Source organism: Rattus norvegicus, chromosome 11 (assembly GCF_021556685.1).
Source record: "Rattus norvegicus strain SHRSP/BbbUtx chromosome 11, alternate assembly SHRSP_T2T, whole genome shotgun sequence".
In the NCBI taxonomy this organism is placed as follows: domain Eukaryota; kingdom Metazoa; phylum Chordata; class Mammalia; order Rodentia; family Muridae; genus Rattus; species Rattus norvegicus.
This window is the reverse complement of record NC_141544.1, coordinates 29,004,781-29,015,977: the sequence shown is the minus strand read 5'-3', so window position 1 is coordinate 29,015,977 and position 11,197 is coordinate 29,004,781. Positions and strand designations below refer to the sequence as shown.

General features: G+C 40.1%; 1 long non-coding RNA gene across 22 annotated transcripts; it reads left to right on the top strand.

Moving 5' to 3' along the window:
• Positions 1 to 416: 416 nt before the first annotated feature.
• LOC102556241 (uncharacterized) lies at positions 417 to 8,850 on the top strand. 22 transcript variants are annotated; one of them, XR_015632956.1, is made up of 7 exons: positions 463 to 657; positions 3,049 to 3,144; positions 4,487 to 4,654; positions 5,193 to 5,407; positions 5,669 to 5,733; positions 6,665 to 6,787; positions 7,784 to 8,850. It is a non-coding gene; the product is annotated as an uncharacterized LOC102556241 (long non-coding RNA). The 22 variants fall into 22 exon arrangements; XR_015632945.1 differs by having other exon boundaries at positions 5,633 to 5,733; XR_015632946.1 differs by having other exon boundaries at positions 5,193 to 5,535; positions 5,633 to 5,733.
• Positions 8,851 to 11,197: the final 2,347 nt, after the last annotated feature.

The following is an 11,197-nucleotide window of genomic DNA, read 5'->3' as shown; positions in this document are numbered from 1 at the left end:
TCACTGTGGAAGAAATGACCTTGAATTCAATCTGAGTAGAGGTTTAGAACCATTAAAGTTATAGGGCCTAGCTTATGTCTTAGTACTAAATCATAAGAAAGTACAGATACTAGGGAAAGACGTATGGGTGAGAATTTTCCAGAATTAATGACAATATAGAAGCAAGCTGTGCAAGAAAAGCTGTGACTTTTATAGAATTCCCAGTGATGCAGAAACCATTGCACATCCCCTCTAAACCAAATAATGTTAAGTGCAAAATTAGACCCTAATATCTGTCTGTATGACAGAATGCGCAGCTCGTGTTGTCTCTCTGCTTATGCTTCTGTAGTAAAAAAATGTCCTTACTAGGAATTCTATTTTTTTTCTAGCTCTGAAGGTTGGAAAGTCCAAAGTAACACTGTTGGCTAATCCGGTTTCTGACGAGAAGGACCTTGAGCTTCCTGATGGTCACTTCCCTCCTATGCAGTCAGGGGTGGGGCCGGATCTCTAGTGAGAGTCAGAGGGAACAGAAGACCAAGGAGAGTGACAGTGGACCTTCCCTCGCCTTCTGAAACTATAGTATGACCATCGCTTCCCACTCGAACATTAACCTTGATTGGCTGTTAAACGCTGTCTCTTTTCCCTCTCTGTTGTTAAAAATAGATTGGCAGGATCTAGGTAAGTGCACCAGTGGGGACTTACTTTGGATCTCAAATCTGGAGATGAGCGAACAAGGATCTGACAACACTGGTAGTCTTTTTACTGGCAGAGTCCTAATGTGGTGTGCGGCAAGGCATAGCAAGGGAGGAAGGAAGGACGGAAGGAAGGGAGGGAGGGAGGGAGGGAGGGAGGGAGGGAGGGAGGGAGGGAGGAAGCTCATGCATGCATGAGTCTCTTCCCTATCCACTTCGGTGTGTGTGCCTGTCTGTCTGTCTGTCTGTCTGTCTGCCTGCCTGCCTGCCTGTGACTACGTGTTCCCTCTTCTTTAAAAGTCACCAGTATAGAATGATGACAACGCCATCCTGATGATATTCTCTGTTTGTAATCAGTCCCCAGATTCTGCCTCTAAACACCATGACACAATTAGGTTTCCATCAACTCAATACCTCACAAGGATAAAACTCATGGACTTCAGAAACAACATGTTGTTCCTCACACCATAGTAAACCTCATCTCCAGGGGGCAGTCAAACTCAGTGTAGGAGCTGAGGGCAATACCATTCAGTCTGTAGTACTTGTTTGTTCCAAAGCAGGTTTGTGTACAGACCCTGTGGTTGAGTTCACCTTATTCCTTAATTAAAGAGGAAGTTTGATGTTGGTAAGCCTTTCTCTCCACTCCAGATTCTTCCTCAGAGGCGGAACCTTCTTGGTTCTGAGCCTCAGGAAGCAAGCCTCTGCAATTGCTCTCCGGCTAGCAGGTTACTGATTACTTTTGGCCCCTGGGATAAACTGGCAGATGATCAATTTTCTGGAGGCATGAGAAGCCACAATATTAATTTTCTGTTCCTCCCCCGTGTTAGCTCTGCACCTTGTGTGGCTGCCTTAAACCTCCAACGCTGCACCTGGAAATTCCTTTCTCTGTCACACTGCTAACGGTGTTCTGGTAACGCTCCTTTGCCCTTGCCCCTTCAGCTAAGAGGTAACCAATGTGTCTAGAGCCAGGGTAAGTCTTGAAACTGTGCCCAGGTCTCCATCAAGAGTGTTGCTGCTAACATTTCTTCACTGAAAGCTTACAAAGAGTGAATTCCGTTTCTTTGAGACCAGGGGCTTGGCTATCTTTGCTTAAATTTCCCTTTTAATTTAAATCTCAGTGTGTGGACCTGCCAGTCTCCGTTTGTATTTAAGGGGGGAGGGGGAGTTCATAGGTAATTATCAGAACTAGAAGTGAAACATGAAAAAGAGAAGGAGAAAGTGCTAGAAGAATTCGTTACAAATCTGCATAAAGACATTGTCCCTTACACCTTTAGAAAACCTCTCAACTCTCAAGGGATGTCATAGGAGAACTGTGTAGACAGAATGCCCTTTGTCTTCTTAGGAATAAGTTGAAAGTTATTACCCAAGATCTCTCCATTGCTTTATTGGGAGGGTTATGAGGGGCCATTTTTCCGTTTCCCTACTTTAGAATGAGAAGTGACCATTTTCAGTACTTGAGTATAAAATAGGTCATTTCCCTCTTGCTTTGTCAGAGAAGTCTGGCTTCCTTAAATTGACTGGCGAGGTTTATTCATGGAGTTGCTCTAAGCAGTGTTAACTGTGTTTCAAACTCAGCCCTCTCCTCATTGCTTCCTAAAGAAATCTTGAAGTTCTAAAGGCAACAGGTCACCGTGGGTGCTGGGGAAAGCCTTCATCAGAGAAGCGACCCCAGTGGGCCCCACTCAGCTATAAGTCCAGATGCTCTGATAGAATGGCCAAGAAGTCAGAGCAGGAGACAGGATGTAATGGGACAGGAATAGTTTTCTCAGCAGACAGAGAGAAATCTGTCCTCAAAAAAGTATAACCGTGAGTGTTTATTGATGACAGAAGCATTCCCACGTTGGACTTCTCGAGTCCCTTCATTCACCAGACTTATTTTAAAAGAGGTGGCCACAAGGACACCAAGCCTCACCCTCCATGCTAGGCCAGGCCAATGTCTGTCACAGTGTATGTTGCTAAAGTGTGGCTTGAAGATTAGATGAAAGCTCTTTTAGAAGGAAGAGGAGAGGAAAAGGAGAAGGGGGAGGAAAGGGAAGAAAAGGAGAAAGAAAGAAAGAAAGAAAGAAAGAAAGAAAGAAAGAAAGAAAGAAAGAAGGAAAGAGAGAGAGAGAAAGAAAGAAAGAAAGAAAGAAAGAAAGAAAGGGCAGAAGGAAGGAAGGAAGGAAAAATAGAGGAGGAAGGAAAGAAAACTAGCTATTTTTCATGATCTGTCCTGAGAAAATATTTCTAAACTCACCCTACAAACTGCTGTCTATAACACCATTGGAGTCAAATGGGCCCCTTTCAGACAGGGAAATTCACAGCTGCTGGCTGTGGCATGCAGGGCACGCAGCCAGGGACACCTAAGAGCAAGTGCTTGCCTCTCTCTCTCACCCAGAATGATGATGCAGGAATGACAAAGGGAGATACTGGGGAATGTCAAGTCAAACAAATCATAGCTCTTCTCCGGTGGCTCCTGTGACCTTGTTCTGAGGTAAGGCACACAGGCGGGAGGGACATTCAGGATAAGCAATGTTTGTCATCTGAGGCTTCTATCTGCTCCAAACGGAACTTTAAATCTCCCTTATGGAGGCATTGACATTTAGTTTGGCACATTTTCAGATACTAGGGGAAAAAAAAAACATGACTTGACAAGAAAAAAAGTCAAGTTAATACACAGGAAAAGGAGGCCATTATTTCCATAGTTCAGCATCTAATTTACATAGAAGCATGCAAACACGCGTTTTTGGACACTAGAATTTCTATTGTTTTACATTACTGTTTTTTTCTGTCACTGAGTCAAGGAAGATAACTGTGGCTTTTACAAATCCCAAATCAAGTAAAATTAGGTTCCCCATTGCTACATCCAGAATCAATCAATCTTTCTTTCTTTCTTTCTTTCTTTCTTTCTTTCTTTCTTTCTTTCTTTCTTTCTTTCTATCTTCCTTCCTTCCTCCCTTCCTCCATCCCTCCCTCCCTTCCTTCTTTCCTTCCCGTGCTTATTTTCAATCATATGAGGTTTTTATCTAAAAGTCGCTGAGTTGACCTGTCTCATATTAAGCTTTATCGCCTGCAAAGATGAAGGAGGCGGTCGTCCAGGGAAGTATTAGCATTCTTCTTAGGGTGGTTATAAATATTAAATTGGGCACATGCTTATCTGATAAACTTTACTATACATAGACCAAGTTTCGATTAGGGCAGGGGCAGGGGTATTATTTTATATGACAAACTGATCCAGCTCTTTCCCCAAATTAAAACATGAGGACTCCTGAGGGACTGTGTGCACACACATGCCTTTAAGGAGAGAGACTTTATAATCGATAGGCTCGCTGAAAGTTTATTTTTGTCCCCGTTAGAAAGAGCGTCTAATTCTGCCCCCCCCCAACCAATGCGCACACTTCGCTCCAGCCTGAACATCCTGTGACTTCAGTAGTCCTGACATTTTAAGGTGGTATTTGATCCTTCCAAATCTTTGAAGATCATTTTTCTGCAGACTCTTCACCATCCCACCTTTAAAGATAAAAGGCCAGTCTGTGAAGGAGATCAGGTCGAAGAAAGTTCAGTTTTGTAGTTCCAGCAACAGGACACTTCCCTCACTGACTGTCTCCCACATATCAGTTATTTGAGACAGACTTTTTTATTTGTTTGTTTGTTTTTCTTTTTTAGAAGAAAGAGAGGTCTGGTGTCAAAAGTGCTGCCAAACATCCCCAAATCACAGAGTCTCTTAACTCCGACAGGTTAAGAAAAGACAGTTTGCCTTCATACCTTCAGCTTTCCTTATTAACTTTGACCTCGGCCTTTTCTCAGTCAGCTGCTTACACAGGCATTTCACACAGGAGAAGTGAAGGAAATTCCAGAAGAAAAGCAAGCAGCATAAAAACGACTTTTTACGGAAAGTTCAACAACCTCCAGAGAGATCGAGTATGGCATGCTGAAGGAGCTGACTTCATTTATTAAATGCACTTCCCGATGTGTTAAGTAACTCGTTCTTCTAAGTGCACAGGGTTTGTATTACTCTTCTCTCTGCTGCCTCCTTCCCCTCTGTAGGATTTATGATGTTTTCCTGACAGGCTCCATGTGCCTGAGGCCCATTAGGTAGGACTGAGGTCTCACCTTTTCTAAGTCCAGAAGTCATCCTGAGGAAGTGCTATTACTTCATGTGTAAAACTGCAAAACACACACAGAATCACTTGGAACAGAAACTCTTTCTGTCAAGGGTTGCTCTTCCTCCAAAGTTTCTTCTCTGAAAACTTATTACTATTATTATTAATTACTATTATTAGTTTTGCTGATTTGATTATGCTCTACTGAAGGTAGTTAGAAAATGATATAAAATAGGAAATATTGTTGCTTGCAAAACAGTGTCAAAGGCCAACAAATAAACCTTCAAATTCATCTGCAGCACATGTCAATTAGATGCTGTCCAGAAAATAGGGCAAGCAACAGGACTTCTTCCTCTGTTCAAAGTGTCAGTCCAATTCAGTTTCAACCCAGAATGTGTTTTAGGTCTGAGGTAATAGGCCTACCTCATTTCTTCCATAGATTTTGTCTGGAGGAGCGACCAACTGGATCCACTTCAACTCTGGAGATCACTACATGCCACCACATACTATATTGTTGGCCACGAGCAGCACTGAATCTTCACGTGTAGCTTCTTACACTGTCATGCCCCATAGTTCCCACAGCTAAATCTATACTTTCCAGCAAAGAACACAAGCCTGCAATTGCCCTTACAGTTTCAAAGCTTAGCTTTGCAGGTAATTGGGGAAAGTTAGTTATGTTCTCCGTGCACAAGTTAATTCATTCCCACTAAAACAATTACAGCATTGACTGTGTCATGAGTCTGTGAGGATTGTATAGTTCACATGAAGCTGCTTAGGAACATGTAAGCATTCATGTGTGCATAATTATACATTACTGTACTTTTATTTATTTTCATTATTTTTATTGTACAAATGTAAATTTCTTTCTTCATATCATAGAGAATTGACACAGCAACATTAACTTGATTTAATTAGCTCATAAAATCTGGACCTGCCAAGCTGGTCAACTGAGGCCACTTTTGGGAACCCAGAGGAAGAAGGTATCTTCTATATCTATTATATAGTCTATCTATTTATGGGGATAAATAGATGTTGGTAGAAGTGGAGGTTTCTGGAATTGTCTGAAAATAGTTCCTATTGCCAAACTTTTGTACATCAAGTGTGTGTACAAGAAAGACCTCAGAAAGTCAGCACTGCTATAGGACTGTGCACAAGCCAAGTATCTGAATAATTTCTGGTGACTGGGCTTTTTCCCTGTTGAGTTCGATGACTGTACTCCACTAGGAGAAAGGTCATGAAGCATGGTTCCTGCTAGGGCTGACATTTAACAAGGAGTGATTGATTTGAAAGCAGGATTGATACTCAGATTTAGTCTACCGGTGTTTTGCTAAAATCCCTTTAAAATGGGACTGTAAGTTCATCCTCTCTTTTTCTTTCCTCTGAATAGATTTTTTTTAACTAGGCCAAAAACTACCAATAGCCAGCTCAAGTAAAACACAAGCCAATTCATGTCTTCAGTGTCCACCATCTGAGTATCTCCTAGTTAGAGGAATGATCACAGTTCTTAAAGTATGAAAACACTAGTTACTGATCGCTACCTATCCTGAGCCCTCACTGCTAACACAGGAGCTCCAGATGAAATCTAAATTTGCTATTTCAAGCCCATTGCTGTGTTGATCATTTGAGATAAAAATGACATAGTTTTGAGTCTTCGGAAACTGCTCCACTTAACTCCCAAACCGTTGCTTTTGAAAAAGGCTAATTTGGGGTTGGGTACATTGGTGTTGCTGCCTTGTAAAACGGCAAGCTTTTTTTTTTAAAAAGAAAAAGAAAGAAAAGAAAAAATGAAAAAAATGGCAGCAGAGACATTTTTTCTAGCCCATGTCAGCACAAAAGGGTGACTCAGTTGTTTCATCTCCCAACAGCTGCATGCTTTCATTGACATTTGGTGACCTTTCTTTGTGCACCCAGCCTAACCTCTTAGGTTATTTCCTGGCCTCCCTTCTGTGACCTATGACCGAAGCTGACCTTTAGCTGGAGAATGTGACATTTTGTTCTCCTCTAGCTGACATGTGATGCTCTCATTATTCAAAGGTATGTGAAAATAACGACCCGGGGTGACCTGTGAGCTTCCTTTCATTTATTGGTTGGTTTTGGTGCTTGTTCAGCATGTAGTGGCCTTGGTTGAAAGGGGGTGAGACTGGGAGATGGAGAGGAGAGGATGGCCAATGTCCTTTTTTAAAACTCACAATTCTATCTGCCTTCCTGCCAGACTGGCTACTCTAATGTGCAAGGACACATTAGTATTTCCTGTTTCTGGATTTAGGAACAAGGTTGGCCTTCAAACAACAGGTCTCCTTGTGGAATGTAAGCACTTCAATGTCATGAGTAAAGCTCCTTATTTATTTATCTTCTTCCAACTAATGACGTCACTACATCTCTGCAGAGAATTTTTATGCATTAGTCTTTCGTAGATGCAGAAGGAGTAAGATACATAGAATAGGGGTTGGGGATTTAGCTCAGTGGTAGAGCACTTGCCTAGCAAGCGCAAGGACCTGGGTTCGGTCCTCAGCTCAAAAAAAAAATGATACATACAATAATACAATAATGAAGAAACTTGTCATTTCCATTCTATAGCTATGATTCTGGTGGATTTCGAAAGTGTCATCTCTCTAGAGAAAACACTTTTGTTTTCATAATATAATCTAATAAATTTGATTATGCTTATGGAATTATGTCAGTTTGCTTAAGAACACATGTATATCGATATGTAAATGTACACAGCAGGTACAAAATATGGAAAAATAAAATTAAATCTGGGCCCTTGTGAAATAATTGTCATAAATTACTTATGTATTTTACAATCAACGTGATTCTTGGACAAAAAGTAGCTTCCCCATTACAGTCTTTGATAAGAATTTCATATTGAAAATAATATTTGCCTCCAAGTATCCCATTAAATAGTTTATGATTTCTGATATTACACTTTTCGACAAGGTAACAAACTTATAGGTCAGCAACCCTCTCTCCTTTTATGAGGCGTGTATCCATTTCTCTTTTGCTCACAGTCACTTCTCCTCTCTTACAAAGCCATCTTGGGAACAGTTCCAAACTGTGGAGAACAGAAGTTTCGACTGCTTGACTGAAGTGTTAACGTCATCCAGTCTGAGATTTCATAACTTTACAAACAAGAGGCCGAGGCCTCAGTGGAGTCACCAGTGGCCGTCTTAATTACAGCATCAACAAATGAGCATTTCAGCAAAAACACGCAACCTTCTTGGTGCAGGTTCAGCTAAAGTTTCTCATTCTGAAGCTGTCGTTTCCTCTCTACTTTCACCTCCTCATTCTTGGGAAAAAAAGTAGTTTCCCCATTACAGTCTTTTTTTTAAAAGTATAGTTAAAAAATAAAATAATATCTTGGGTCCTGTGGATCTTTTCTCATGAATGACTTAGTTAGCTGTTTAAGCTTGTGTCAAGATAATATCCTCGAAATTTGCTGAAATAACAATTCTCTTTCAGGTCATGATGTCTGTGATTAGTTTCAAAGAGGCTAGGGCATATGTCAATGCTGTAGGAAATGTGTTGTTTATGCCCCGAGAAGCTGTATCTTCTCCTGAGTGCTACCTTCCCCGTGAAGAGATGAGTTGATTTCTGAATTGTAAAACAATGCCATATGGGATATAGGTTCAACAAATATTTGAATGGAAGCTTTATACAGAGAACTCCAGTGGTGATAAAATAGTGAGTCCTGCACCTGGCCTTCAACAAAGATGTGTCCTTACCAAGAGCACACTGAAATGTCTAACTCCTGAAAGAATGTTTTGCAAGTTTTAGAGTTTGACAAGATATGGTGACTCGAGCCTGCAACACCAGGTCTTGGGTGGCCAAGGTGAAAGGATAGCTTTAATTTCAGGGCTGACCTGAGCTAGATAGCAGGGTTCTGTTTCAAAACAAAAGCCGTGTGGATCCCCCACCAAAGAAAAGCCTCAATGTAAATCTGCTTTCATAATTTTAATAACTCTATCCAATCAATTCTGATGTTCTGTTCATAGATGAGTTCTTAGCTTACATATAAAATATCTTTCCTGTGTCATTTTTATGCCTAATTGGTGTATAACATCCACTGAACATCAAAATAAATGTTATAAGTCATTGAATACCTGTAGAATGATAGATACTGTCAAAGTCTGGGTCCTGGTACTCAAACAACAACTTAAAGTTCTGACTATAATTCACGGTTTTCATTCTTCAAACAAACTAAAGCAATTATGAAGTGTGAGACTCATTCCACTTAGTTAATGTGACCAAAATCACAACAGAAAAAAAAGTAGTATATGTTCAGAACAGCTGTTGTCTTACTATCCACATTTAGCATAAGTATTTGTTTCTTGATGTTTCTCTTCTCTTTAACACTAAAAAGTTACTCTTTTTGACAACAAACCAAAACCCAAAACCAAAGCAAACCAAAGAAACTTCAGACTGCTTTGAGTTTAGCCATAATAAATAGGTCTAACAGAAACAAAAACAAAAAACGTAATGCAGTCGGTGGATTTGATGCAACTGACAAACTATTGATGGATTCTTTTGGTCAATATAGTTTCCAAAGGGAAGAGCGATCTTCCGGTATTTTTAGGTCTTTACATAGGAATTGCTACACAGTCTTGGAAGGCAGCTCTAGCTTCCTGACTCAGGAATGATCTATGCTTCCATCCCCCCCTAGCCATTGGCTCTTTATTTTGTGGAGCAACAGTAGGAACCTGTTTTTGCACTTAGCTCATGCTGTTCTCTGTAAAGATCTTATTTGTCAATCATTTAAAGATGGTTAAAGACAAAAGTTTTCACTTGTTTAAAACCGTTTTCCAGGATTATACTAGAAGACTTTCTGCATGGGACTCCTTTCATAGACAAAGAGTCTCCATGTGATGGCTAGTAACAGAGTTGGAGAGTTAAAGCTCCTTCTCCAGACCAAATAACCTCATGTGGAAGAGGCCCAAGGTCTAGTTGCTGCTTTCTGGCATTCCCTGATTGTCTTGGTTGTCATTTAAAGGCCTTTAACTTTAAAGACCCTGTGTTCTATAGGTAAACTCCTAATAGCCATAAATCTACACCTCCTTGGCCAAGTAGGCCTTTTCTGCATATGCTTTCTTAAGCACCAGTGATATGCACATTGGAAGGGTAAGAATTGTTTTTGCTTGGCTTCCTCCTAATTCCCATGTCTGTGCATACCTATTACCTAATTTGCCTAGGACGTCCAGATCAGTACAATTCAAAAAGGAAAATCACTGTAAGTGGGGAAGTCAAAGACTTCATAGCTCAAAACGATAGGGAAATTTTAGTTTGTGCATATGTTGAGTTACTGCACAAGGGTCCTTTCATTGCATATGAAAAATAATTTCCCCTATGATTCTTTATAGAATTATAACTTTGTTGCCTACACAACGAGATCCATTATAATGCTTGCTAGTGTCACTAAATTCTCAGATGCTTCTTGAGAAACAGTCTAGAAATCTTTTTGCATTATTATTGACTCTACTGTACATACTTCCTTTCTATCCTTGAAGGATCATTGACCCTAATTTTTAATATACAGATACTTAAACCCTTTTATCTTGGGTTCATTCATTCCAAAGTCAATTATTCATTTATCTCGGAGCAAGGGAAGAGATGATTCATAAAGGAACCTGGAGAGGCCTCTGTAGATGATATTTCTATTCCGTCTAGTATAAAGAAGCCAAGGGTCTATCTTTCACTCTAGTGAACCAACCCTACTGGAAAAAAAGGATAAGAATGTGTTTTAGATGTGAGATTTTTAACCACTCAAATCCAATTGATGTATTTTACTGATATAACCAAACATGAATTCCTTTAAGTCAAGGACATATTTTAAAATATTATTTTTGAAATTATTAATAAAATTTTGGGTCTTTTATATCACACATCAATAAATTACCTTAGAGGTCCCACAAATTCAGTATCTATTTTTGAATGAAATTGAAGCACCCTCCATATACATAAAATCTGCAAAGAAATTTATTTCAGCAGGATGCTAGTTAATTTATAGTGTTAAGTTCAAAAAGGCAGAAGACGATAACAACGCAATTTAGGCCAAGGTATAGCACACGCACGCTGGAGAAAAATAAATGTCACACAGAAACCATATCTGGAATTCAGATCACATTCTGATGCACCCAAGAACATTAAGAGCTGTGTAGGGTGCTATTGTACTCCAATTAAATGTCCTTTCCTCCCATCAATCAGTCCTGGCTTGAAAGTTAATCATATGATTTACAGGGCTGTTGGAGGAGTACAAGGCGGGGCAGCCATGACAGGGAAACGGGACAGGTAATATAACATTCTACAAAACCATGCATTACAAAGTTTAGTCTGGGATGGAGTAAGGATAGGTTAAAGGAAAGTCATTCAAAAAACAAAAGTGTTTAGATTTTCTTTTTCGAACAGGAGATAGGGAGAGGGAGAGGGAGAGGGAGAGGGAGAGGGAGAGGG